At 42.3% G+C, this 25,586-nt stretch overlaps 1 long non-coding RNA gene across 1 annotated transcript in view; it reads right to left on the minus strand.

The window, feature by feature from the left end:
• Positions 1 to 25,586, minus strand: part of LOC137227808 (uncharacterized) — a 143,865-nt gene that overhangs the window by 43,670 nt on the left and 74,609 nt on the right. Inside the window, exons 3-4 of the long non-coding RNA XR_010945007.1 lie at positions 12,112 to 12,297; positions 10 to 423 (exon numbers count right to left, since the gene is read on the minus strand). This is a non-coding gene — a long non-coding RNA (uncharacterized lncRNA). The remainder of the gene's footprint in view (positions 1 to 9; positions 424 to 12,111; positions 12,298 to 25,586) is intronic.

The raw sequence follows: 25,586 nt of genomic DNA on the forward strand, positions 1-25,586 counted from the left end.
AAATGATACCTTGGCAATGACTGCAGAGTCTTATGCAGAGAGATTTATTACACCTTGGAAAGTTCAGGGCAGTGTTTTCTGTTTTCTTCAGTGGCTTAAAACAATAAAAGTTTATTTTTCATAGTGAGTCTGCCCCAGGCTCTTCTCAGTATCATCATCATCTTAGCTCCAAACCCACGCTGATGAAGCATCCACTCTGGAGAATTTCGGGATGTGATGGCAGAGGAGAAAAAGAGAGATCTCGAGGGTGTCATGTCAGCAGTTGAATCCTCAGCTGAAAGTAGCACACGTCACTTCAGGGCAGTGGTTTTTATCATTGGATCCTTGATGCTCTTCAAGTTACCTAAGAGGCTCTTCCCTCTTTTTCTTCTCTAAGCATAACTTCCGGGTCAGCTTTTCAGGTGCATGAACCAAAGCTTCCTGCTGTTGGAGAAGAAGATAACTCTTGTAGTAGAGTGCCCGGAACAAACCTTCTCTGGAGTCAAGGAGTAAACTGTATATGATTATGTTTTTAGATACTTCTCACCCTGGAATGCCTACCTGTTATCATGAGCTATGAAAGTATTCTTTTCATACTGCTGGAGAAAACTCAGATCTGTGACAGAATTCCTCCTGCTGTCTCGAGAGCCAATATAGCAACAACTAACATTTACTGAACACCTACTCTTCTTGGGAAGGCACTATTGCTAGCCCATCTTACAGATAAGAAAAGTGAGATAGATACCAGAAGGTTAAGTAATATCCCTCAGGTCACCCAGAAGAAGTGGTAGAGCCAGGATTTGAACCTAGGCAGTTGGTTCTAACAGCCTGGGCTTGTAATACACGCCACACTTTATCCAGGAGGTGCTATTTAAAAATAACTGAAGGCAGCTATTGAAATGACAGCACCAGGTTATGTTAGGAGCCATGGGGCCTCTACTTCAGATACAGGGGGTCTAGGAGGGAAGTATTCACACACCAGTGAAGGTGACAGTGGTTTGATAAAAATCAGAATCCTTTCCTTAGGGCTCGTAGCAACCTAGAACATTAGCTTCAGGGCTCCTGTGTATTCTACCCTACCTAAGTTATGGCTAATTTCTGTTATGCCCCTCAACCCCCAGAGAATGAAAATGGAGATGGACTTGGAAATGATATCAGATAAAAGTCAGAAGTCTTAAGCTTGAGTTCAGTATTGCCACTTAACTAACTTCATGGATTCATTTTCCTCACCTTCCTCATGTGTGAAATGAGAAAAAGAATTCCTGCTACATAGGTAGTGAGAGTCGAATCAAACAGAGGCACAGAGAACTGTGATTGTACACATTCACACTGTTGACCCAGGAACTTGTTTTCCGTTTATTCCATAAGTCAAAGGGAAACAACAAAATGCTGTAAACATGTATGAAAGACTCATGTGAATGCCCAAAAGCCTTCTATTGTAGAATTAATATTAACCTTGGTTAAGTCATTTTCCCTTTTCTTTCCCCATCTATAAGAGGAGGGATACTAATCACTGAAGTCTCTTCCAACTTTGATACTGTGTGATTTGTTTCATCCCAGAACTAGGAGAAGTGAACCAGAGTTTTTAAATGGTAGTTTGGCTATTTGCGGACCACCTTACCCTCTTAAGGTGAACACATGCCTACGGTCCCACCAATCACACAGGACCCATGGGAAAATCTAACAGCTCCAAGATATAATTCATTGCCCCCAAGTTTCTGTGTTAAAGAGAACTGGATTCTGCACCGGAACCAGGTGGGTATCTGGTTTAGCAGGGAACCTGCTAGAAATGGGGGTGGTGGCATTCCAGCACTTTTGTTCTGGGTAATGCCAGACACATGAGGAATGCAGGACACGACGACCTTTGAGGGAGCTTCTAGGCCTATGATCTCATGTGACTGCTTCACTGATAAGTATCACTTGAAAACGATGTTGGGTATGACCGGGCATAGCAGGCTGGGAGCCAGAGCCATGTCTCTCCACAGGCAGACACGTCAAATGTGGCAAATGTAACTTGAGGGAGTGACTGGAGTGTGGTCCTGAAGCAGCTGTGTGCCAGGTGAATGCTTTGCCAGCCCCTCCAGAATAGGGTTGACCCATTCCAGGGGAAGCCAGCCCCCTGGGGAGCCTACGTGCTGTGGCTGAGAACGATGGGTCCATTCTCAAAGGGAAAGGGCATGATCAGTCACTCTGATCACAGTCTGTTACATGGACCCTCCCGCAGCCATCCCATCCCAGCCCGAAGCAGATGATAGGAACAGTCACCTATGCAGCATGGAGCCCTGTCAGCAACCTGGCGATCCATCATAACGCCCGCAGGCTGAGTGGCCAGTGCGGTCACAATGAGATGAGCACGGGTGGCCTCCCGAATCACCATGCACTGGACGCCCATTAATAATTCAGTCTGTGCCTCTAGCAGGCCGTGCTCATCCCTGCCTAAGGGCCTCTGCACTGGCTGTTCCCTTCTGAAAAGCCTGGCCCCCGGGTCTCACACAGCTGGCTCCTTTCTGCAATTCAAGTTTTATTTCCAGTATCGCTTCCTTAAGCCTTCTATGCACACACCCTCCCAAACCCTCTATCACAACACTCCATTTTATATTTCATATAGCACTTCTCATTATCTGGAATGGTTCTGTTCATTTATTTCTCTGGTTTATTGTCTATTTCCCCTGTAAAACGTTAATGAGAACCAACGCCTCCTGTGTCTTCTCCAACCTGCTCTCAACACCTAGAAAAATATCTAGCAGATAATAAGGGATCAATAAAAAATTAGCAAAATGAATGCATTAGTTAATGAGTTAATTCCATCTAGGACAGGTGTGGACCAGCCCAAAGAGGGCTCCCCTCTCCGTGCTGTGTAGCAGTGGTAAGAATTCACGGTCCAGGGGAGCTTTCATAGACACCTCTCCCCATTTCATGAGCCATCCTCTGTCCTCTCCCCCATTAAAGATCTGAGAATCACTCTCTGACCCATAGGGATTGGCTCCCGACATCTATATTTTAGGAATGATTTTGGTTGCAAAGTAACAACAATAACAACAACCTATTGTAGTGCACTGTAATTTCAACGAAGGGGTTATCATTTTTCTCGAGAACAAATCAGGAGGCGTTGGGCCCGGTGTCAGTGTGGCAGCCCTGCTGTAAAGACATCTTGCCTCTCCCTCCTTTAAAATCCCTGCTCCTAGCACACAACTTTCATCTGGTTTGTCACATCACAGTCACAAGATGACTGCGGCACCACCAGGCATCATGTCTGAACTCCAAAGAAGGGAAAAGCAAAGGGAGAAAGAGCTGTGCCTTGTGAATTTGTCGTTCCTTCTTATTGGGAAAATAAAAGCTTTTCCAGAATCTCTATCCAGCCCCCTTCTATTTACATCTCCTACCTTAGTACTGGGTCACAAGGCCACCCCTAGACCAGTTCCTGACACAGGGCAATGAGATCACGGTGACCGGTTTATAGTGTCACACTGCATCCCCCGGGGCTGGAGAAAAAGACCCATTTTCCATGAGATCAAGGTGTTGCCACACTCTGCCGAACAAACCGATATATCATAACTAAATGGCCTAGAGCAGACATTTCACCCAAAATTAGAGCTGAGGCTCACATAAACTGAGAGTGAAAAGCAGATGCCTTGAGCCATCATGCTTCTGAAGTTTCTGAAGCTTTGGCTATTCCAAGTGTTTAAATTCCATCAGATGCTGAAATATCTACCCAATATATTTTCTTTTTTTTTCTTAAGCTGGCCCAAAGATAGTGTCTGTTATTCAAAACCAGAGGGTCTTCGTTACAGGAGCATCTAACCACCAGCATCCTGCATGGCCCATCAGGCTGCGCTGCATGGTTGCTGTAGGGTGTTAGACAACCCATTCCTATCTCCCTCAGGAATGACAGCCCTTTGGACCAAACACTCTGCTCCCCCTGCGGTGACCCAAACGCTTAGACGTTACGTCATCAGCCTGACAACCTCCCCCTCTTCACCTTCAGACAGTATTTGCTGAGATCCCCAGTGTACAGGGAGGCCCGCTGGGTACTAAAGGCCTGCCTTGTGACAGAGGGATGGGGTTTGTGCAATAACACCCATACTCACTAGTGGAGGAGATGTCATCTCACATCCATGACAAAGGCCGAAACATATCGGGCCTTCTGATTGTGAGCCCGGTACATTTTTTTCTTTTTTAAGCCATCTGATTCTCCGGGACACACACACACTCTCCCTCTCTCTCCCCATTTCGCTCACATACATATACACAAAAAACAGTCACCCACACCCTCACAATTAAGAAAGATCCTAATGGGGCTTCCCTGGTGGCGCAGTGGTTGAGAGTCCGCCTGCCGATGCGGGGGACACGGGTTCGTGCCCCGGTCCGGGAAGATCCCACATGCCGCGGAGCGGCTGGGCCTGTGAGCCATGGCCGCTGAGCCTGCGTGTCCGGAGCCTGTGCTCTGCAACGGGAGAGGCCACAGCAGTGAGAGGCCCGTGTACCGCAAAAAAAAAAAAAAAAAAAAAGAAAAGAAAGATCCTAAAGAGTGAAAAGTCTGGCCAGTCCAGCTTAGTATTCCGCCCCTGCTAATCAGCCATAAGGAATATTTGGTGGAGATTCTAAGAAGGTAAGCATCTAGATACAAGTATCTAGAGAGAGATCTCTTGCTCTATTTCCTATACATTTATTCTAAATTCTTTCCCAATGTATATATCTCTTCAACTTATGCAAGTTTTAGACAGGATTTCTCAAAAAATGTGTTGCTTGCAAATTACAGGTTTACATGGACAAATGGTTCCCTAATCAGATGACTTTGGATACACCTGATTAAAGGAAGTTCAGTGCTTCTTCTTGAAAGACACTGCAAAGCCTTCTGTATTCCAGAATGCATGATGAGTAGCTACGAGAGGGATGCAGTGTGTGGCATCTTTCGAATTTCTTTAACCACTGAAATTTCTCCCTTGGTGTATGTTGAAAGGCTGGTGATGCAAGAGATAAGCTTTGGGAAATTGCTAGGGGAAGCGGCACAGAGGGGAAATCCTAGAAACTACTACCTCTTTTAAGTACCAAGAGACACAGTGTATGAGTTGGTTAAGTAGGCCCCGTGCCATGTTATGAGTACCCCTCGTGGATGTCAGCAGATCGTAAGAAAGGCCACCTAGTCCACTGTTCCCGAGTTCTACATCGCCGCTGCTGTCCTGGGTGAAAAGCACGTTAGTCTAGCGGAGAGTGCACGTGTGTTCTTGGGCTGATCACGTTATTTCTCTGATCATCAGGTTTCCCTCCTTCAAAATGAGCACTCTAGACCACAGAAACGACACCTGTTCACACCATCTAGAAAATGAAACCAGAGGGATAGGAACCAAAACCCATTATTTTAAAATACTTATTAATAAATTAAAGATGGTGACTATGTAATCTGCTGTGATTTTTAAAGACTATGGTCATTTTTTGGCTGCACTGCGCAGCTGGTGGGATCTTAGTTCCCCAATCCCCTCGGCAGTGAAATATGAGGTTCTAATCACATCCCTGTATCCTACCTCTGTGAAAAAGAAAATGGTCTTCTGTGTGTCCGAGGGAACAAGAACATTAAAAGGCACATGGTGTAGTAGGGGAAAAAACCTAACAAGGGCATCAGAAGACCAAAATTCTAGTCAGTCTTTAGACAGCTATTGTTCTGAGTTGAATTGTGTCCCTCCACCCAATTCATATGTTGGAGTCCTAACCCCCAGCACCTTAAAATGCAACTTTCTCTTGGAGACAGGGTCTTTACGGAGGTAATCAAGTTAAAAGGAGGTCATGAGGGTAAGCCCTAATCCAATATGACTAGTGGACTTCTAAGAAGAGGAAACTTGGACACAGACACACCTAAGTGGGAATATGATGAGAACAGACACAGGGAGAAGATGGCCATTGATAAGCCAAGGAGAGATAAGGCCTGGAACAGGTCCTTCCCTCACAGGCCTCAGAAGGATCCAACCCTGCCAACACCTTGGTTTTGGACTTCTAGCCTCCAGAACTGGGAGACAATAAATTTCTGTTGTTTTAGCCACTCAGTCAGCGGTACTTTGTTACAGAGCCCTGGCAAACTAATACAGCTGTGTTCTTGGCTAAGTCTTCTAATATCTCTGGGTCTCAGTTTCCTCACCTATAGCATTAGGGGGCAGATGACCTTTGAAATTGCTTTTATCTCTAGTGGTTAATGGTTAAGGATGAATACAGCCTCTCACTAGTTCTTCTGAGATATAAACATGTACAATCTTCTGAGAAAAGCTTTCCCTCTTGTCTACAGAACAATGGATTACAGACAAACTGACACCATCTTTGATAATCCTGTCTGGCCATCCAAATTTATATTTCAATAATGACTTTGGGAAGCAAAAGAAGGAAGAAAGGAGGGTCAAAGTAACTCTGATGAAAGGCTACAAACGGATAAGTTCATCCCTTTCTACAGGAAATTCATCATTTGAAAAAACTGGCTTGTAACAGATTCCAAGGAGGTGCTGGGGGGGGGCTCAGATGGAAAGAGCAATAACAAATGTAAGTTTCATGACACAGTTCCCCATGGCAGAACCTCTGTAAACAATAAAAGCACACATTCTGTGCTCTCTTCACAACTCATTTCTGGGTGTTCTCTTCCCCTCTTCCTCTCTCTTTCTTTCTAGTGTTTATCATGAAAGAATATATGTTTCAGGACAACTATTGAACTGGGTGCTACTATCCTGTTCCATCTCACCAATAAACCAGTTAATAACAATGACTTTGTGCAACCTTTATTGACCTCACATCAGTATTATCATCTTGGTATAAATCCCAGGCTATTAATGAACCTTCAAAGCCTGGAATATAGTATTAATGCCAGAATCATAATTGGTAAGAAGAACATTTTGGCAACTGAAATTGCAATTCTAAATGCTATAAAACAGAACTGATGTGCTAGTTTCCCTTCTCTTTAACTCACTGAATGTATACTCTCCTGCCAAAGGAAATATGAAGATAAGCATTCTAGTCTATATGATTAAAAAAAATTTTTTTTTCTTTTCTTTCTTTTTTTTTTTGTGGTACGCGGGCCTCTCACTGCTGTGGCCTCTCCTGTTGCGGAGCACAGGCTCCGGACGCGCAGCCTCAGCGGCCATGGCCCACGGGCCCAGCCGTTGCACGGCATGTGGGATCTTCCCGGACCGGGGCACGAACCCGCGTCCCCTGCATCGGCAGGCGGACTCTCAACCACTGCGCCACCAGGGAAGCCCTATGATATGATTTTACCATCACTAAGAAGCACTGATAGGGTGACCTTCTTAAGAAGCAGCTGGCTATATTACATTAATATAGTAGCATCAACTATATCAAAACAAAAATCAACATACTTGGCAAGCGTCAATCCCACATTTAAATGGACAGTGCTTACATTAGTCAGGGTCCCCATAAGATGGAATACTCTAATTAGATCATTCAAAGGCTTATTTACCAAGGAACTTTTTACAAAGGTGTACGCAGGTTGAAATAAAACCACAAGGAATTGTGGGCAATAATCCGGGGTTGGGAGCTCAGCCACTGTTACCAACCCTAGGTACAAGGAGACAAGGAGGAGGGGTTGGCAGAACCTGGAAAAAGAAAGCCATAAAGAGAAGACTGCCTTGAAAAGAGAAGTGGTGTTCCATCTAGGGACCTTGCCAAGGTGTCCCCACAAGGACGGAGTAAGGAGGATAAGTACTCTGACCTCACTCACCCCCCTCCCTTCAGTGTTCTGCCAGGGCTCTCCACTGATCAAATTCAACCAGAGACAGAACAGGGTGCCCACTGACGTGGTCCATAAGAGTCAGCCTGTACAGACCAGGGTGAGTAGATCTGGAAGGGCAACTGGATGACATCCAGCAGAGTGCTACATAACCCAACAAACTCATAGAAATATTTGTAAATTTTGTAAGAGCAGAAAATGTCTGCTCTTGTTCACCATTTTATCCCCAGCTGTGTCATTCCAACACTAACTTTCCAATTCTCTGACACCGACTGGGTGCCCAATAATTTAATTCAATGTGACATTAACTACCCAGAGTTAGCACAGACCCCAGAAGGTAAGGGTTCAGTCCCACTTCAGACACCAGCTGCAAATGGGGTCCCCAGACGACCTTCACTTCTGCCCAGCCGACTATACATCTGGAGGTACCCACAACCCCTACTCAGGTTCAGTAATTCGCTAGAACAACTCACAGCTCAGGGAAGCTCTCTACTTTCTCTTACAGTTTTATTATCAAGAGTACAACTCAGGAACAGCCAAATGGGAAGAGATGCATAGGGCAAGGTACAGGAGTAAGTAGGGCACAGAGCTTCCACACTCTTTTCAAGGGCACACCCTCCCAGCACATCAACGTGTTCACCAACCTGGAAGCTTCTAAATTTACTAAATCTTTGGCCATTACTGCTTGAACTCGATCTCCAGTCCCTCTCTCTTTCCCAGAGGTTAGAGGTGGGACTGAAGTTCTACTCCTCTAGTCACATGGTTGGTTCCTCTGGGGACCAGCCCCCATCCTGAAGCTTTCTAAGTACCCCATCTATAGTCACCTCATTAGAATACAAAAGAGACACTCCTATCACTGGAAATTCCAAGGATTTTAGGTGCCAGAAGCCAGGACAAAGACCAAACATATCTTTTTATCATGCCACACCAGCACGTTGTACCACAGTGTCTGGCACGTAACAGACACTCTGTATTTGTTAATGAATGATACAGTCTCCAGTGGGTCACTCTAAAGTTCCTTCTCCTTTCCTTCTTTCCTTTTGAAAGACTGCTAAATTTTTTAAGCCAAAACTATACATGGCTTTAAGCTTCTCCTTCCCCTCTAGTCAGATCATCTAGAGAAGACAAACCCTGACTGGCTTGCAGAATCCTAGGGCATTTCAACACCTCTGATACCCAAAGCAAAGAGAGACTCAAAGGAGAAACAGTTACACAGATTTTTTAGAGAAGGAACCTAAACTACTGATATACAAGCTGCCCCAGTCTCCTCAGAGTTGTATCCCTTCTTGTCACCTTCACTACAAACAGATTCTGTAGTCCTAAACAGAAGTAGGAAGCTAGGGCTGGACATTTGCTAGAGGAGGTACGCTATTTTTGCTTATATAATATATCGTACAGCATGCCACCAAAAGGACTTTATTATGTTTTGGATAGTTTCCCAATGAGACGAATCCCACCTTATACTTTTAAAATCCCAAGGTAACCAGCATTTTACATGTCAGGGAAAACTGGATCTCTACCAGGAGAAAATCTGAAACCAGGGATGAAGAAAATACAGAACATAGTAGAGATATTCTAAATCCATTAACAGGAAAAAAAAAAAACACCCAAAACCCCACAAAACTGAAAAACAAACAAATCCATTCAAGGCTGATATGCCTTGAAAATACAGTATGAAATTCTACTTTATGTAGCCATCAAGTTCTCAGGGCAGCACCCTCTTGCCCACCTGCTTGTAAGCCTCACAAGCGTCCTATTCTAGTAAATCACTTCTTAACTATCAAAAAAAAAAAATGAGGGATGGGGAAGAGCAGTGAAGTTTTCCATCCATCAGCAGACCTAGCTGTCAATGGGATTGGACTGTCGTGAGGCTTCTCTACAGCAACAGCCTCCTAATATTAACAAAATGAGCCAAGCTCTATGACCAAACTCTGAAGGCTCAACCTAAACAGTTATCCAAAGGCTTGATCAGGTCCCTTTGGAGAATATTTTTAGGCTGTTCACACACCCATGACCCATCTTTCTGGGGAAAGGGGCTCCTGAATTTCCTCAGCTGAGTGTCCTCTCTGGCCAGTGCATCCTCTGTGCACGGGACACCTCCTTTGATCAACAGCATCGTTTCAGGCACTGATCAGAAAAGGCGTCCAAGAACAGATTGTGGTCACTTGCAAAAGCTCGCTAGACACACCTGATCGTGGAAAGAAATGCCTAAGGCAGTTGTTCTAAACCCAGTTGATCATTCTAAATGACCTACGGGGAAGGGAAGACAGGCATGGCCAGAGGTCGCTGGAAAGAAAGACAGTGAGAGAGAACTGAGTGGATATCTGGGCCCACCGAAGTGTACGGAATCACATCTGGAGGTGGGGACCAGGTGTCTTTTTTAAGTCACACCGACCTACCCCACTATGACCCCATCACACAGTGGAAGAGACACAAAATTTTCCTTTTCATATCTCTAAACGATACACTGGATTGGTTAGACTGGAATTATGTGGGGAACTTTTTCAAAATATACATGTGCAAGACCCTCCTTACCCACCACCCACCTCACCATCCTGAGAAACCTTACGTCGTGGCACCCTGTGAATTTTGCAAGAAAGAGCTCCCTAGGTCATTTCGACCCTCCCCCTCCTCCCTTCATCCTGCCCCATCCCCAGTTGAGATCCACTAAACACTAGTTCCCTACTACACTCAATTACTAGAAAGAAATATACTTGGGTCACATATCTTAATTCCCTGCTGACACACCTTAATGGAATTAATATTTAACAATACACACTTGACTTAGATCAGAAATGCCTGATAAAGGTTATCTACTTGAATTTCACATTGTTATACCTTCTGGAAAATCATTTTCAATCATCTGATACATTACTCAACATCCATTACATAAACCTTCACAAAACGCCATGTCTAACAAGAGATGGTCCCCCCCAGCAGAACACGTCTGTGTCTTTCTAACAGACAGTGATAATGAGATATTGCAAAGCATTTGCCCTGATGCCTCAGCTGCTAGAAAACAAGCCTTTAAAAAAAAAGCAATAACTAATACTGGTGAGGATCCTTGGAAATGGCTTGTAAGCCAGCGCTATCGATAGAACTTTCTGTGATGCCAGAAACGTACTACATCAACACTGTCCGAGTCAACAGCCAATAGGCACATGTGGCTCGTGAACACTTTAAATGTGAATACTGTGACAGAGGAGTGAATTTTAAATACTATTTAATTTCATCTAATGTAAATTTAAATAGCCGCATGTGGCTAGTGACTATATGGAACGGCATGGTTCTAAGGCCACTTTTCATATTTAAACTTACAGTTAATACGTACGCATAAGTAAGATGACCCCAAAAATTTTACAGTAGTTTCAACTTAGGTACAAATGTTATGTGTAAATTGTAAGAGTGTCCTCGGCCTTTAGCAATATTATTCAAAAGGATTTGTGCATTTCCAGGGTTGACTATAGAAACTTGGCTGCTCTCAATAAAAAGCAAGCTCAGGTCATCTCTCTGATGCAGCCTGATTTAACCTGACGTGCCTTTTGGCCTGGGCTGTTACTGTTGGAACTGCTGGGACCTGATGGCAGAATAGCTGACCTTCCTCTGAGCAGGGCCACCATAACCCCTCTGAATGGCAGGGCAGTGACATTAACTCTCCCCTCAGCTAGGGACCCTCCCCTGTTCCAACCTCACCTGGTAAAGGGAGGGCAGGAGGTGGCTTTAGGGCTTTGTTAATTCACACCTGGAGAGTGTGTTCTCTTTCCAGTGAAGGGCCCAGTGGGTTTGCAGGGTTTCTCAACCTCGGCACAGTGACATTTGGGGCCCTATAATTCAGTTATGGGGACTGTCCTGTGCATTGGAAGATGTTTAGCAGCATCCCTGGCCTACCCATTAGATGCCAGTAGCATCCCCCCAACTCTCCCAGTAGTGCCAACAAAATATTTCTGCAGACATTGTCAAATATTCACTGGGGGACACAAAATCACGCCTGGTTGAGAGCCACTGATCTAGATAGTAAGTTCTTGGACTATGGGTTTCTTACTAAAGCAGACCAATCTTAGTCTTTTGTTTACTCTTTAAAATCTCTAGTACCTAGCAGATGCCTGTATGTGACACACACTCAATTAAGCACTGCTTGGATGCATGAATAAAAAGCCAACATTATTTTTTAACTTTTTAGATATCTCCCCCAGTGCCTAGAATAGTGTAAGACTCAATCAACAGATGTTTTCTGGTTTGTTAATAGTGTTATAGGTTTAAAAAAAGTAGGAATTCCTATTAATGACTATTTCTGAGGAAGAGAAATGATGGGAAAAATACATCTTTTTTTGCATCCCTTAATGTACATGAAGCAATTTCCTGGCCTGTTAGGGTCTTTAGTAAACAGAGTAAGTCCCAACACATACTCTCACCAGTTCCAAATTAAGTACCATAATTGTCTGTGCATGAGGAACCAGGGCTCCATCACCTCAGTCTCCGTCTCTTCACTGAAGCTGGTCGGGGGGCTGGGGTCAGTAGGACCCCTTCCTCACTGACTGGTGGAGCCAATCATCACCAGTGCCAGATATGATCCCCAGGAACCCCTGCTGCCAGGTTCCCTGCACGAGAAACATTGATGGCTCAGGTCAGTTGTAAGTCCCTGAACATTTAAGCTGTGTTTGCCAGCACGCGATGCTTTTACCGCATTTGTCACAATCAAACACCAGAAAATAAGCCTCCTGTCTAATCAAAGCCAAACCTTTGCATCTAAAACTTAGCAGATCTTTTACCTCCATGTACACATGGCATGTGGCATAGCACTGCAGAGAGAAATGAAAGGCATTGCCACTAGGTACAGATTTAAACCAATGATACGTTCAGCACAGTCTAGCCTACCCTGTTTACCTAAACAGCTGATGGTATTTTGAGCTTCTTGGGCAAAATTCTTTTATTTAATGGGAAATATCACTAAGTTCCATACTGCTGGCTGTACATTTAAAGAACTGCTTTATTCAAACAACCGAAATCATTACGTCACACTGCTATTTTACTAGGGACAAGGTCAGAGCATTTATTATAAGTAGAAAGGAAAAAAGAAGTGCAGCTGGTTGTAAGAGCCCTCACTTCCCTTAGAGCAGTGACTTGCTGGCGACATATTAGAATCACCTGGGCAGCTTTTTAAAGTCCCAAGGGTCAGGCTACAGACCAGGCAAGTTAAATCAGACTCTCAGGGTAGCACTCGGCATTGCAGATTCTTTTATGTAAATGTTTTATTTTAGAACAGCTTCAGATTTATGGAAGATTGCTAACATAGTATAGCCATTTCCCATATTCCACACATCAGTTTCCCCAGTTATTAACATCCTGCGTTAGTATGGTATATTTGTTACAATTAAGGAGCCAATATTGACACATTATTATTATTAACTAAAGTCCACACTTTCTTCATATTCCCTCAGTTTTTTCCTAATTTCCTTTTTGTATTCCAGGATCCCATCTAGGATTTACATTTAGTTGTCGTGTCTCCTTAGGCTCTTCTTGGTTGTCACAGTTTCACTGACTTCCCTTGTTTTTGATGCCCTTGATGGTTTTGAGGAGTACTGGTCAGATATTTTGTAGAACGTCCCTCGATTGGGATTTGTCAGCTGTTTCCCTCATGACTGGACTGGGGTTACATGCTTGGGGAAGAAGACCACAGAGGTAGAGCCATTCTCAATATGACATCACTACGGACGCTGATCCTCATTCGGCTGAGAGAGTGTTATCAGGTTTCTCTGGTATAAAGTTGCTCTTTGCTCCCCTTTCTCATACTGTACTCTTTTGAAATAAGTCACTATGTTCAACTCCAACTTAAGACGTGGGGAATTCTATTCCACCTCCCTGAGGGTATAGGATCTAAATAAAATGTTTAGAATTCTTTGGTACAGAACATTTGTCTATTTTCCTTCATGTATTTATTCAATAATTGATTCATATCCGTATGGACTCATTTAGTTTCTACTTTGGGTTTCAACCCTACACTACTTCATTTATTTTGCTGCTTACCATTTCCAGCCTTGGCCATTGGGAGCTCTTTCAGGTAGCTGTGTCCCTCTGACACATCCCCATCACTGCGTTGTTGTTTTTCTGAGCACTTTCTTTTCGGCGCTATAAGATGCTCCAGGCTCATCTTGTTTATTTTCTACCCTAGTCCTAAAATCAGCCATTTATCCAAGTTCCGGTTCCTTTTGTTGGAGAATAATATTAGAAACCAAGATCTGGGGGCTAGGTATGCTCGTTGCTACTGGGGTGTCATTGCCTCTAGGTCCTCTCAGGTGACAGAACAAGGAAGTACAAATGTATGTACGCTAACCCATGTATATACGCATATCTATAAGTATTTCTATATATAACCATCTGTGTCTATATTAAGCTAACATGAGTCCATATTGATGTCTCCAACTCTAATCTGTTATCGCATGGATGATTCCAGCCTCCTCCTTTTACTTATCTGTAACCTCCAACCAAACTTGGCTCCCACCATTGTGCATGCATTTACTTAATTGTTGAGTTTCAGTATGCATGTACAGTGGCATTAAAATCATTAATCTGTACTCCCCTGGGACATAGCATTATCAACGAGGGTAGAGTGCTTACATACAGTTCATTTTGTCTTTAGTCTTACAGACTCCACTCATTTCTGAGATTACTTAGGTCAGCACCTTTTTTTCTCCACAGCCTTCAGTGAGGTTGTTTAACACATTTGTAGCACAGTTATATTGTTTTATCACAATTCTGCATTTCATCCTGGCATACCCAACATACTAAATGATTTTTTAAATTTGCATACATTAAGGTTCACTATTCTATAAAGTTCTATGGGTTTCTGACAAATGCATAATATCATGTGCCCACCATTACAGTTATCATACAGAATAGTTTCACTCTCTTAAATAATCCCCTGTGCTTCACTTATTTCAACCCTTTCCCATTTTCCCTAAGCTGCCATAGAACTAGAACAAATAATTTTAAAATTTGCATGGAAACATAAAAGACCCCTAATATCCGGAACAATCTTGAGAAAGAACAGAGCTGGAGAAATCCCATCCCCGACTTCAGACTATACTACAAAGTTATAGTAATCAAAACAGTATGGTACTGGCATAAAAACAGACACATATATCAAAGGAACAGAATAGAGAGCCCAGAAACAAACAAACAAGCCCACGCACTTATGGTCAATTAAACCACAACAAAAGATGCAAGAATATACAATGGAGAAAAGATGGTCTCTTCAATAAATGGTGCTGGGAAAACTGGACAGTTATGTGTAAAGGAAATTAGAACATTTTCTCACGTCATGAATAAAAATAAACTCAAAATGGATTAAAGCCCTAAACATAAGACCCAAAACCATAAAACTCCTAGAAGAAAACATAGGCAGAACACTCTTTGACATAAATATTAGCAGTATTTTTTTTTATCTGTCTCCTAAGGCAAACGAAACAAAAGCAAAAATAAACAAATGGGACCTAATTAAAAAGCTTTTGCACAGCAAAGGAAACCATCAACAAAACAAAAAGACAGATTACTGAATGGGAGAAAACATTTGCAAATGATATGACCAATGAGGGGTTAGTATCCAAAATATATAAACAGCTCATACAACTCCATATCAAAAAACAACCTGATTACAAAATGGGCAGAAGACCTGAATAGACATTTTTCCAAAGAAGACATACAGAAAACCACAAATAACAAATACTGGTGAGGATGTGGAGAAAAGGGAACCCTAGTGAACTGTTGGTGGGAATGTAAATTGGTGCAGCCACTGTGGAAAACAACATGGAGGTTCCACAAAAAACTAAAAACAGAGTCGCCATATGATACAGCAATTCCACTCCTGGATATATATCTGAAGAAAATGAAAACACTAATTTGAAAAGATACATGCACCCCAATGTTCATAGCACCATTATTTACAATAGCCAAGATATGGAAGCTATCTAAGTATCCATCAACAGATGAATGGATAAAGAAGATGCAGTATATATAAAAACAATGGAATACTACTCAGCCATAAAGACGAATAAATTTTGTCATTTGCAACAACAGGGATGGACCGAGATGGTATTATGCTTAGTGAAAAAAGTCAGACAGAGAAAGACAAACATTGTGTGTTATCACTTATATGTGGAATCTAAAAAATAAAATGAACTAGTGAATATAACAAAAAAGAAATAGACTCACAGATATAGAGAACTGGTGGTTACCACTGCAGAGAGTGGGGGAGGGGCAATACAGGGGTACGGGATTAAGAGGTACAAACTATGTATAAATTAAATAAGCTACAAGGATATATAGCACAGGGAATATAGTCAACATCTTACAATAACTATAAATAGAGTATAATCTATAAAAATTTTGAATCACTACGTTGTATACCTGAAACTAATATAATACTGTAAATCAACTATACCTCGATAAAAAATAAAATAAAATAAAATAAAAAACTTACTGGCAGGGTTTTGGTAAAAGCAACAGTTTGGAATACCCCAGCATAGGGATGAGCATGTAACAAATGACCAGTCAAAATGAGTTCCCTTTTCTCCATTTTAAATGCTTTCTTGACTGTTTTAATGGTATACTCTTTGACCATTTTATTCCAAACATTATGAAGGACTGGCATAGTTATTATGAAATATCTCCCAATAGATGCATAAACATGCAAGATGGGTTATAATCTAGAGTTTTGCTTCTCTTGGAAACTGGCTACCTAGAATAAAGAAGTAAGCCTATTTGACAATCTTTTTTAGAAGGAAGTGATTCATGTTGAATCCACAGGAAGTTAATACTGGTCTATTTTTTAACTATTAGGGGAGGGGGTGAGAATTTACTAACGTCATGGAAACAATAATAAGTAGCAAATAGCACATATGATTAAAAAAAGGGGGGGCGAAAAAAGTGATTTTTTTTTTTTTTTTAACAAGGCAAACAGGAAAATAACCAGGAAGAACATTTTTTTGAAGCAACAATGGACCTTTTCATGATGACACCTTTGTACTTTTAAATTTCTGGACCCATATACAGGCAAGCAAGCAAGCGACAACAGAACTAAAAGCCAGAAAAGGTGAAAAGAGGGAAAAATAAAAGAACTGCATTTATCAAGTCTTTATGCTCCAGGCACGCTAGGAATTACACACGTTTAAATTATTTAATCCTCATGACATATTTATACCATTCTCACTTTATAGATGAGAACTGAGGACTCAGAAAGCCTAAGTAACTTGCCACATATGGTTCACATGGCAGAGACAGGAAGCCAAGTGTGCCTCAAATCCAAGCTGTCTAGTCCCATCTCAAAATCATTGTACCATAAAGCTCTAACTCTTTAATTTCTGAAAAGGGGAAAGAGCGTGGAAAATTTAATTTCCCAAAAATACTGCCAACGTTCCTAGATATTTTATAAACTCAATCCTAAATTCTGCTTATTTTCTTGTATGGATAGCCTAAGAATTCCTTTAGCAGTTCTGAAAGGAAAGAAATCACCTTTCATTTCTTGTAAGATACGGACTGGTGCATTTTCACAATGACCTCCCTAAGACAGTAACCCTCCTCTTGCATCTCCCCAGTAGTCATTAGTGAATCCCAGAGCCCTCCATTCCTGCTTTCAAAAGATCTGCCAGCCCAGTAGTGGCACTAATGAGAGCTGGCCATGGCGTAACAGACGCCAGTGACTCATGGGAGAGAGGGGCCAGGTCTAGCGATGCATCTCCCTCTTGTTGCAAACATTAAGCCCAACCAAATTCTTCACAGTAAAACTGATGATGAAACTCACAGAAGGGAAAATGTCAGGGGGTCAGAAGTGGTCACAGAAACCACTGTAGAACCCAGTTAAAAGTGGGGATTTTCCAGCTTCCCTGTGACAGGTATTTTTGTGAACATTCCCCTCTCGTTTCCCCAAGGAGAGGTGGTGAAATATAAACCAAGAGTAGGAAACACTGCTCTAAGAAAGGAACTTACAGAATTTACAGTAGTGGGTGCAAAGCAAATTAATTAGGAGTAATTAAAGATACTCTAAGAGAAAACAACCCTCTGTCATGTCAACGAGGCTGAGATGGGGAAATGGTAACTGTTAACTTTTAGAGATTTTATTCCCAAGAGAGAAATAGGGCTGTCTCCCCACACTCATGCTGAGAATCTCAGGTGGGAGTGTTTTGAAAGCCACTCGTCTAGGGTCTGATCTTCCATTTTGCAAGTCCAGAAATTCAATTTTGTCCACATATTCAAAGCTACTCAGGTTCTCAGGGACTTTCCTGCTCACTGACTTATAAGATCCTAAAACACAAAACAGAATGCCAAAGGTGTGAGGTTTCTTTTCACTTATAATATTTTTGTTTCTATTTTTTAAATTTAAAATAGTAGACAAAATTTTTTATTAGTTATAATACTAATATCAGGGAACCCTCTTGTACCAGCTGGCTACTGCTGTATAACAACCATGTCAAAACTTAGAGACGTAAAACAACAAGCATTTGTTTTTTCTCACACATCTAAATCCAGCAGCGCCGTTCTGGGCCAGGCTCAGCTGATCTCTCCTGGCCTCACACAGGCACTTGTGGTGAGCTGGTGGTTGGGCCATAGGCGGCTGATCTAAGATGGCCTCACACACATGTCTAGTGTTACGTGGCAATCAGCCATTGCAATATGAGTGAATGGGCCTTGTTTCTCATCACTGGGCAAGTTGGCCTGGGTGTGTTCCCGTGATGGCTGTTCAAGGTTCAGAGATACGAAGGAGTATTTAAGACCTCATGAGACCTAAGCTTAGAACTGGCACACCATCACTTCCACCAAATTTTATTAGCCGAAACAAGTCATAAAGCCAGCCTAGGTTCAAGGGGTGAAGAAATAGTCTCTACCTATTAATGAGGTGAGTCACAAAGTCACATACATGATATAGGAAAGGAAATCATTACAGCTATTTTAGCACCAATCTTCCATACCTCCCTTTCTCAGGTTCTTAGAATCTGAATTAATAAGCAGAGGTCACTTGATAAATACAAAATCAAATCTAGTTGGACAGTGCTCCGGGGTTATTTCAACCAAGCTTCAAAAGAACTTGATCAACTATACTTGCTTCAAACCAAAATGTACCGAAACGCCAGATTGTCCCTCTCCCTCTCCTGCCACACCCACACGCCCCAAATGTCTACTTGGAGATTATCTCTCAGACTGGACTCTTTCTGCAGATGCCTGCCACTAAACCCTTCCATTCTGCATTGTTCTTTGTTGGTTTCACTCTTGTGGTGACACCTGTTTTCACATACTAGATTTACTTTCTGTAGTCTCTACAATAATTACTATTTTAGGTTTTCAGTCAATAAAAATTTAATTGCTGCTAAAGTTGATGCAGGAAAAGATAGAGGAAAACATTCTTCATCTCCCACCCCCTCCTCAGGGGTACCAAGGCAACAGCACTCCGGAATCTGGAAGGAGAATCCTTTTCTTTTTGCTTTCATTAGCTATTGCTGTAACGACTGGGAATTTCTGGCCCTATGGTTCATAATTCAGTGGAAGAGCCCAAACATCTGTGGACCACAGGTTTCCTGCATACACAGGGACATTTCCTCAACTCTACCGGAACTGAAACCAAGTTATTTTGCAGAAATTCAAGGAGCTCAAACCCTGTGAGAGTAAATTAGCATTCAGGTATTCGACACGGCTTTGGGATGAGTCTTTCAGTCGAAATTAGTTTTCTAGGCTGCTATTCCATTACACGGTGCCCTCCTTAGGAGAGCCCAGGGAGAAATTTCTCTCTGATCTCAGAATGGGAAATAGTTGGGCTGCTTCTTAGTACTTGGAGTGGTTTTGTGGTGGCTGTTACTACAGATAATGTAGATCATGCATATGAGGGCATCTCCTTGGTGTCGCGCCTAATCTGAGACCCATTTCTAGGAAATCTATAGGACTTTGGGTGTGAATTTTAGATATTAACCTCACACCTGACTTTGCCTTATCTTTTCTAGTTCTATATACTCTCTATTCTGCTTCCCTCATTCAATTACTTTTTTTATTTTTTTGGTCCTACTTAAGATACTTATATAAACAGACTTAAATGCCCTTCAGAGCTTCAGAGAATAAACCAGCAAACAAATAAGTGCCAATTTCTCAAGAAATGTATAATATTTTAAACACTTTAAAAAATTCTTCAATTTAATCTATTTTGACAGAACATTTCAATTTCAGATACTACGGCTAAGTTAATCATCTTCTCAATGGTTCATTATCATCTTTGGCTTAAGACCCCTCACATCTTTTTTTCTTTTTTTCCCCTATATCCCACTGCTATTCCTCACCTAGCCCAAGGCAACCATTTCAATGTGCTCAACGCAAGCCCTTTTGTTAATATGTGTTCTTATAAAACATATAGTTTTATATGCATGGATCGTAACAGTGTGTAAATATTGTTGTTGTAAACCTCAATCTCTCCTCTTTTTTCATCCAGCTCTATGTTTTAAAGATTCATATATTTTACTATGGGTACATCTAGTCTCTTACGTCTTTCTGCTGAATAGCATGAACCTAACACATTCTGCCTCTCTACTCCCCAAAGTGCCTCCAATCCCCTACCACCACAGAAACACTGTGAAGACAACCCTTACACACAGGGTGAGCACTTTTGAGGAACAAAAGGGTGCTATTCATAATTCCACCGAGACAGCATATGTACACTGTAACTGCCCCAGACAAGCTAAAATGCCTTGTCACCTTGCTCATACAGGACCTTAATAAACTCTGTGAGAATTCCTTCTGGATATGTACCCGGGGTGGATTTGCTGGGTCAAGAAGTATACCTAGAGCTAACTTGCTATTACCACCAGAATCCTCTGCAGAACTTCTACACCAGTTGTCCTTCCCATCAGCAGTGCATAAGGGTTCCCATGGTCGCACACCCCTGCCAACACTTGGCATTATCCTAATCTTGCCAGTCTAGTACATGCAAAGTGATATCTCAAGTTATCTTGTATTTTTCTGTCAACTAATGAGTTTGAGCATTTCTTCATATTCTTACCTTTTTGTATTTTTTCTTTCTGTGCCTTTTGACTCTACCTTTGCCCATTTTCCATTGATGTAGCCGTTTTGTTGATTTGCGACAGAAATTTTTCTAAAGTAAGCACACACTTCTTTGTCTCCATAGTGTGTAACTAGCATGACTATCTTTTCTGGCAGAACTAGAGTCACATGATGATGAGTATAAGTAACAATGCTGGGGTTATAAGATGCTATAGAATCTAGAGTTATTTGGGTACACACCAATTGTTATGGATTGAATCATGCCCCCCCCCCCCGCAAATGCATATGCTGAAGCCCTAACCTCCCATGTGACTATATTTGGAGCTGTGGTCTTTAAGAAGGTAATTAAAGTTAAATGAGGTCACAAGTGTATGGGGGTCCTACTCCAAGGTGGCTGTGACCCTATACGTCAAGAGAGAGACACCAAGCAGGTGGGGCACACACAGAAAAAGGTCATGTGATGACACAGTAAGAAGGCAGCCATTTGCACACTGAGGAGAGAGGCCTCGGGAGAAACCAAACCTGACAACACCTTGATCTCAGACTTCTAGCTTCTAGAACTGAAAGAAAATAAAGTTCTGTTATCTAAGCCACCCAGTCTGTGGTATTTTGTTACGGCAGCCCTAGCAGACAAATACACCGATCAACATATAGGAAACATCTTTACATTTAGTCATTTGCATCTTCCTCTTAAGATAAGATGAAAGATGCCCAGCTGTGTGCTATACCTGGCTCTTTCCGGAAAATTATTTACCAAGTCAAGAGCAAAAGTAGCCATATTCCAAATGATTTCCTCAGACCCCAGCAAATCTTTTTTTTTTAATTGCAGGTATCAGTGTCATCTGTCTTAGCAGCATCTTCCAAAGCAGCACAAACAACAGATCATGCGTACTGCCAGCTCTCTTTTATATAACTCACTCTGCTTACTCAAGGGTTTGAAGGAGGATTATCTCTCATCATTTAAGAATTTGAATGGAATTTCAGTGGAAGGAGTTTGCTTGCAAACATCAATTCTTCAACCTCTGGGGAAAATAACAGTTCTGAAGACATAATACCAGAACAAGGATGGAAAATAAGTGTGATTTCACATAACACCAATCAAATTGACAATGGTGGTGCAGAGTGTCCCGCTGAGAACAATGCAAAGGTGAACATGAACTCAGTAGGTAACAGTGCCATAATGGATTAGTAATGTCTGTCATGGCCCTGGGTGTCAGGTGCGGTAGGCCATATGTTTGCCATCTCTGTCTGTGTAGACCTTCACTTTGCTTTTAGTGTTTGGCTATGAAAAAATTCCTGATGTAGGCATCTTTCAAAATTTCATCTTGAATATTATGAGGCAGGAAGTTCAGTATGTTACTTACAAGTTGAAGAAAACCATTTGGGGGTTTCACCTCTCAAATCCATTTTCTTTTCTGGAAAATGCTTGGTTAATAGCAGCCTTGAGCACTTTTATGTACTTGGCACTGACGTGAGCACTTTGTATCTATTAACTCAAACTACACAGAATCCCCTTTTTACAACTAAGGCCACTGAGGCCCAAAGAGGTTAAGCAATTTTTCAAAGTCTTGGAGCCAAGAAGTGGGGATTCAAACCCAGAAGTGTGATCACTTTTAAATATTACATCATTTTGATGCCTGCAAAAAAGATGGTGAACACCTTAATAGGAATTAACGCTATTTTTCGCAATGAGCTGACAATAAAAATGGTTTCTTATCTTTAGGTAAACTCATGGTACTGATGTAAAAATTAAAAGGAAAAATCATGGAACTAATCAGAAAAAAAATGTTGTTTATCCATCCATGTGTTTCTGGAGTGTCCGGGATATGCCATGCCCTGTGTTGAGCTTCATGTAGATTATCTCATTTAATCTGCTAAACCATCCTATGAAGTGGTTATCCCCACTTTACGGATGAGGAAGTGAAGGCAGAGAAGTGAAGTAAATTTCTTCCAAATCACACAACTGACAAATGATGAAGCTGGGATCCCAAACTGTGCGGTCTGACTCCAGAAGCTCAGTCTTTAAAATCACTCTTTACCCTGAACCCAAAATTTGCAGTTTCACTAGGTGGGTCTCCAAGTTAGATACAGGTAAAACTCTTAAACTCCTTTAAATTGCTTACCTCTTTGGGCACTTGGAAGCATCAAAACTTGCTGTGTGACACTTGGAGTGCTTTATAAAAATTAATCAGTTCCGTTATTTCTAGGAAACTGTTCAGGATATAGACTGTGTTCAGAAATCAGGTATTTCTTCCCCTGGAAAAGTCAGTGAATTCTTTTTCAGCTACATGATTTCCTTTTTTTTTTTTTTTTTAAACTTATTTTCCAACGTGATATCCTCCTCTGATTCATTAAGACCCCTGAGAGAAAATACACACAGCTCCAACACCTGTGTTCTTAAAAACCTTTTGCTTCTGCAATTTATAATGGCCCAAAGATGCTGGAGGGATCTATACTTTTTCCAGCTGGAGAAAGTTTGCCATAGGTCCTGTAGGATGGTTTAGGGGACACTGCTAATTATTTTGCTGCTTGTGTGTATGCTATTGGCAACGTGTACAATCTCAAAGATTACGATCAGGGAACTGACTGCAAGCTGCCATCATAAACTCCACCAGAAATGATTTACAAAACCTGATTTAACACCATGTTTCAGAATTCTCCAGAACTGACCTTATCTTGCTGGACTGTTCCCTATCAGACTTCAAATCTCCAAGTCACCAAACCCTTCTGGAGAGCACCCTTGAATTTCTAATGAATGTCCTGTGACTCCACAGAAGTTAACAGCACTTGGTCCAACTTTTCACTAACTGGCACCCTCCATCACCACCTTTGCCACCCGCAGACCCCGCTGGCGAGTGACTTCTGATCCTTTAGAGTAGCATCTTCCCTTAAACTTAAAAGACTTCCTCTTTTCCCCACTGTGGTGTTGCTTTATCCTTTTTCCCCCTCTCTTCACCACTGTATTTCTTTTGTTTACTGTTAGTATCATATCTGCTACTTACAACCTTCATGGCCACTCTGTTCTCTCTTCCTTCCCCTCCCACTCATATATTTTCACTTTCTCTTTTGACTTCTGTCTTCTCCCCCTATTGCTTCTCTCATGCTCCCTGGCTTTGGGCTGAGCTGAGAATCCATTTGAGCGGCTCTCTCTTAGTTTGGCCCTATAGAGTGGCTCCCCTCCAACCCCCACTTAGAGAAACCCCCTGGAACTGCCTGGCAAAGTTGGATGTGTGTGTACCTGTGGATGCATTTTTCTGGCGAGAGGACTGTGGCAGACCCTATGGACGGTTTACCCCCGCACAATTCACCATTTCCTATGCCCTTGACTTCCTTTGTCAAAGAGGCCAAAAAGCTAAAAATTTCAATTTCTCGACTTTTCTCATTTGACCAATGAGAAGGAAAACATGCCTTTCTGAATAAAAAGCAAAGCTTCACTAGGAGAAAATCCCTTCCCCTTTACTTTTTCCCATTATTCCTGTCTGGAATATGGATATAAAGGTTAGATGTGCAGCAGCCATCTTGCAAACATGAGGCTGCCAGCCTGAGAGTGAAGGCCTGTATGTAAGGTAGAAGGGCAGAAAGTTGGAAAGAGCTTCAGTCCCTGGTGGCATCCTTGAGCCACCATCCCAGCTCTGGATTGCCTACCTCCAGACACATTTTTACACGTTATGAAATACACACACACACACAATTTTTAAAAGGAGAGGTGAAAGTATAAACAGGAATTCTAAAATTTTCTTCCTGCTTCCCGATATATTACCTTGCATGTGCCCAAGGGGCAAGCATCCCATTTTGGAGACCTCTGTTAAACAACCAAGGCACTGTTATGTTAACAGAAATCCGCAGAACTTAAAACAGCAGTGATAAGGAGGGGGAAATATACCCAGGAAAGTACACTATAAGACAGGGTGGGCTTCCCTGGTGGCAGCAGTGGTTGGGAATCCACCTGCCAAAGCAGGGGACATGGGTTCGAGCCCTGGTCCGGGAAGATCCCACATGACGTGGAGTAGCTGGGCCCGTGCGCCACAGCTACTGAGCCTGCGCTCTAGAGCCCACGAGCCACAACTACTGAGCCCACGAGCCACAACTACTGAGCCCATGAGCCACAACTACTGAGGCCTGTGCACCTGGAGCCCGTGCTCCGCAACAAGAGAAGCCACAGCAATGAGAAGCCTGCGCACCGCAATGAAGAGTAGCCCCCGCTCGCCGCAACTAGAGAAAGCCTGCGTGCGGCAACGAAGACCCAACGCAGCCAAAAATAAATAAATTAAAAAAAGAAAAAGACAGGGTGATACTGTGAGGTCATTTGTGTCTTGTATATAAATGACTAGAAGGATGTACATAGAATGTTAATGGTAGTTGTTTTAAACTACTGTATGTTCATAGTTTTCAGCATCAACCATGTACTGGTTTTCTTATTTGCAGTAAGAAAAAAAAAAAGGAAAAAGAAATGTTACTTTAAATACCCCAGTAGTTCAAGACAGGCCTTCCCCACTTTATAAAATCACTTTTTCCTTCAAGGTGCCCTTGTCGTGGAGCTGAGTGTCTCTCTGCCCTGCACAGACATGTTCTACCGTGAGCTCCAGCCAGGCAGGTGGGGTGGTAAGGACCCGAGATGAGATGACAGCTCATTTCAAGTGGCCTCCAGCCTGCTCTGGGGGGAAGGAGGTGATCGGAGTTGGGAAAATGAAGGCCCTGTGGGACGTCACCCTTGGTGACCAGACACCCCTCCCATGTATCAGTGCACTTTCCCCACGGCTCACTCTACTTGTCACAAAATTGCCCTAATTTCCATCCCTGTCACAGAATGATGGGCTTTTATCCTTGGAACACTGTCTAGTCCACTTCTACCTCT

This window comes from Pseudorca crassidens, chromosome 7 (assembly GCF_039906515.1).
Source record: "Pseudorca crassidens isolate mPseCra1 chromosome 7, mPseCra1.hap1, whole genome shotgun sequence".
NCBI lineage: Eukaryota > Metazoa > Chordata > Mammalia > Artiodactyla > Delphinidae > Pseudorca > Pseudorca crassidens.